Below are 4,892 nucleotides of genomic sequence, written 5' to 3' on the forward strand. Positions count from 1 at the left end.
CGAAGTGCTTGCGTTAAAAACGGCGAAAGACAGGGATACAGTCTTTCTCCCGTGTTATTTAATTTGTGCACCAAAGAAACAATAATAAAATAAAATAAAGTTTGAGAATTGGGAATAAAACTCATGATGATAGAATCCAAACATTGATGATGACATTGCTGTCTACGGTAAACGTGAAGAACAATTGCAGGACCTGTTGACTGGATTGAACAATATAGTGGGCACAGAATGTGAATTGAAGGTAAACCAAAGAAAGACGAACGTAATAGAAAACATCAGATAAATTTAAATCAAAGTCGGGGACCATAAAATTAAGAAAGTGAAGGAGTTCTGGTACCTTAGAAGCAAAATTGACGGTTAGGATAGTAAATGAAGGGGTTCTCTGCAGGATCGGCGAAGAAAGAAATATAGGGAAAACAATAACTAGAAGGAGGGATGGGATGGCAGGACATGTGTTAAGATCTCCATGGCACTAGAGAGAGCGATAGAGGGTAAAATCTGTAGTGGAAGACAGAGACTGCAATAAATTTAAGAAGTAGTTGAGGATGATGGGTGTGAGCGCAACCCCGACACGGCGACGGCGCTTATTCGTCAGCAATGATTTCATCTAAATTTATAGTATATGTCGTCTAAACTTATAGTATATGCAAAGCTTGATCAGAAATAAAAGCGTTTAGAAAAAAGAGTTTTCGCGTGGGTCGGGAGAGTCATGTCAGCATAATTGCCAAGCAACGGTCGGAGAAGCGGAAAGAGTACACAACAATAATCCGAGGGTCGTGGAAAATTAATTTTTTATTTTAAATTTTTACATTGCCTATGTTGCAAATGGAGGCAACGGCCTTGCCGCAGTGGATACGCCGGTTCCCGTCAGATCACCGAAGTTAAGCGCTGTCGGGCGTGGCCGGCATTTGGCTGGGTGACCATCCGGGCCGCCACGCGCTGTTGCCATTTTTCGGGGTGCACTCAGCCTCGCGATGCCAACTGAGGAGCTACTCGACCGAATAGTAGCGGCTCCGGCCACAAAACCATCGTAGCGACAGGGAGAGCAGTGTGCTGACCCCACGCCCCTCCTATCCGCATCCTCAGCTGAGGATGACACGGAGGTCGGATGGTCCCGATGGGCCACTTGTGGCCTGAAGACGGAGTGCTTATGTTACAAATAAACAGAAACAGTGCTCATTACATGGAATTTATTAATATTTTTATAATAGGCATGAAAAGGAAAGGCGAAGGAAAACTTGATTTCGAATAAAGTTCCAGGAAGGGGTTTGAAAGGCGTACACGAGAACTTCGTGCATAAAATTAGATTCCTTTATTATTTTACAGTTCATCATTTACTCTTGCTGCGGTTTTACTCATTGGAAAAGCAGGGGAACGCATCGTATGTAGGCAGCTGCTTATCGAAGATCAAAGTGAAACTAACGGAAGTTCCATGCATTTCAATTACAATCCCTATTTATTATTTGCAGATTTCTCGTGGACGCTGCAAGCACAAACCTTTCTTGGAAATTACTTGCAATAAAGAAGTTTCTTTTGCCTTTCCTTTTCAGGCCTTTTATGAAAATATTAATAAATACAATTTAGTGAGCGTTATTTCGGTTTATTTACGCAGCAAGTAACGTAAAAATTGAAAATCAAAGAAAGTATCTTCGTATGGAATCGACTCCACGATCTACGGATTACCGTTCTGTTATCTTCTCGCTGTGCCAGCTACTGCCTGGTCACTACACTAAGATAAATTGTTTATGTTCGGCGGGACCCATACCAAAAACGTTATTTTTTCTAAGTGTTTGGCCATCTGGAACCCCAATGTTTGTTACTTTCATTTCTGGCCAATACCTGCATATACCATAAATTTGGACCAAATCAGTGGTGAGGAGTAGGTGTGTTGTCGTTGTGAGGTGAAGTTGTTAGGGACGTGAAATCATGTCATTTTGGAAACGGTGATGCAGCTAGGTCATCATATTCTGGAGAGTCTAGTACATCATGTAAGGAAGAGTCAGAGTTTTCTAATACTTCTCGCTTATGACTTAAAAAAATCTGCTAGGGGTATTGAACATCTATCACACCACAACAAGGTCGCGTAAAACCTTTTCGATCTCCCGCTGTCATCCGGCCGTGCACAGATGTGACGCGCCCAATGTTGGAACGTGCAGGCAGTCTCGTTAGAGGCGATCGACGGGTTGCAGAACACCACCTCACTGCACAACTAGCCTCACGGAAGTGCGTGCAGAAAAGTTCATTGGACTGGTCTTCCTCATCCACGCTACAGCCCGGATCACGCACCTTTCGGCTTCCATCATTTTGGCCCAATGAAGAAGGCACTCCGAGGGAAGCAGTACGTGGGTGACGGGGAGGTTATTGGTGCAGCAAGACGTTGGCTCCGACATCGGCAAGTAGAGTGGTACCATGCGGGCTACAGCCCGTCCCTCCTTCCCCCCACCCCCTCCTCCCCAATAAGGTGGCGTAAGGCCATCGCACTGAACGGAGATTATGTTGAAAAATAGGGTTTTGCAGGGGGAAGAGAGGACATTATCGCTTAACACCCCGTCGACAACGAGTCGTTAGGGATAGAGCACAAGCTCGCATTTGGGAGCGACGGAGGAGGAAATCAGCCTTGCCCTTTCGAAGGAACCAGCCCAGCATTTGCTTTAAGCGATTTAGAGAAATCAAGGAAAACCTAAATCAGTATGGCCGCACGCAGGTTTGAACTGTCGCCTTCCGGAATGCGAGCCCAGTGTGCTAACCACTGTGCTATCCCGGTCAGATCCCGTGACGATGTTACAGACTTTCTAGGATGATGGAGAATGATAATTGTATCAATTTGAGGTAAGGGTCCTGTACCGGAAACGAACGAGACAAAAGTTACTCATATAAGCGAAAAGCATTCTGATACCTCTGACAGTGGAATACATGTAATGACAATGTTGTTGCTAAAACTTTAGGGTGGGCAACTTTCAAAGGAGGTAGTACTGACCAAAACAAAGAAAAAATGTCCAGTAATCCTGGACTCTAAAAAGCTTGCCTGCAGACCTGTGAACACTTCTTCGTCTTCGCTATTGTGGAACACATGTCCTGTATTGAACAAGTGCTTGTATCTTTTGAGGTATATATTTTAGAGCCCATGTTTACGAGACTTTTTTTCTTGTTTTGGTACATACTACGTGTGGTGTCACCGCCAGACACCACACTTGCTAGGTGGTAGCTTTAAATCGGCCGCGGTCCATTAGTACATGTCGGACCCGCGTGTCGCCACTGTCAGGGATCGCAGACCGAGCGCCACCACAAGGCAGGTCTCGAGATACGGACTAGCACTCGCCCCAGTTGTACGGACGACGTAGCTAGCGACTACACTGACGAAGCCTCGCTCCTTTGCCGAGCAGATAGTTAGAATAGCCTTCAGCTAAGTCAATGGCTACGACCTAGCAAGGCGCCATTAGTAACATTGCATGTATCTATGGAGTCTCTCTTATATCGTCAATAGCGATGTACCCCAAGTATGGATTAAAGTTAAGTATTCCAGAAGCTACGTACTTTTCTTTATAGCATTCATTACGTATCCTGTTTCAGACCTCACGCCCATCTGCGTGAGCTTAGCGCGTGCCTTTCGGCTACTTCCGTGGCGTGGCTGTCTTGCTACGCCACAACACTACGAACACAGAAAGTTGTCCCACAATCTTAGCAACAACAGTGCCAGCACATTTTCGCTTATACAAGTAACTTTCGACTCGTTCGTTTCCGATACAGGGACCCTTACCTAGCCGGCCGAAGTGGCCGAGCGGTTAAAGGCGCTACAGTCTGGAACCGCACGACCGCTACGGTCGCAGGTTCGAATCCTGCTTCGGGCATGGATGTGTGTGATGTCCTTAGGTTAGTTAGGTTTAAGTAGTTCTAAGTTCTAGGGGACTTATGACCACAGCAGTTGAGTCTCATAGTGCTCAGAGCCATTTTTGACCCTTACCTCAAATTGATACATTTATCCTTCTCCATCATCCTAGAAAGTTTGTAACATCATCACGGAATGACCCTCACGGGTGCTGGCTCCTATAACTTAGACGCTCTGTAGCATCGTTGGATGACGTTTCCGGACATTGGTTCCTTTGTAATACTGGATCTACCATGACGCCTCTACAACCTCCACATGTCTGTAACATGAACTGTAAACACCCTGTATACACACACACACACACACACACACACACACACACACACTGAGTGAGGTGGCGCAGTGGTCAATACATTGGACTCACATTCGGGAGTGTAACGTTTCAGATCAGCATCCGACCATCCTGATTTAGTTTTTGCATGTTCATCCTTTTGGCAGGAAGTCTTTGGGATGACGGCCATTTACTGTTGTGAGAAAATAAGACGCCTACAGCTCTCCTTATAATTTGATTTATTTTGTTGCAATCAGTAGTTGATACAGAAGGGATTTATATGATCCGTATATGTCGCATCAGTTGCCAGCATAGATGGATACACATATAATCTGAAAACTTAGGTGTCAGCGCTCTAACCATGGTTGGAGCGCTGACGCCTAAGTTTTCAGATTATCTGTGTATCCAGCTGTGCTGGCCACTGATGCGATATATGTAGGGATCGTATCAACCCCTTCTGCATCAACTACAGCCTGAAGATGGCGCAATGAAGTGTCGAAACTGGTTGCAACAAAATAAATAAAATCATAAGGACAGTTGTAGGCGTCTTATTTTCTCACAAATCCTGATTTAAGATTTCCATGATTTCCATGTAACTATGACGTGTGACACATCGATTTAACTGCAAGTGTTTCCAAAATTCAATGTAAGGTGTGTTATTTGTTTGACACCTTACACCAGGAGATTCAAATTCCTCGTTATAGAATTTAAAACTCCTGGTGTAAGGTGTCAAAC

General features: G+C 44.8%; 1 pseudogene; it reads left to right on the forward strand.

Moving 5' to 3' along the window:
* Positions 1-830: 830 nt before the first annotated feature.
* On the forward strand, positions 831-948 carry LOC126482648 (5S ribosomal RNA; annotated as a pseudogene).
* Positions 949-4,892: the final 3,944 nt, after the last annotated feature.

The sequence above is a fragment of the Schistocerca serialis genome, chromosome 5 (assembly GCF_023864345.2).
Source record: "Schistocerca serialis cubense isolate TAMUIC-IGC-003099 chromosome 5, iqSchSeri2.2, whole genome shotgun sequence".
Classification (NCBI taxonomy): Eukaryota; Metazoa; Arthropoda; class Insecta; order Orthoptera; family Acrididae; genus Schistocerca; species Schistocerca serialis.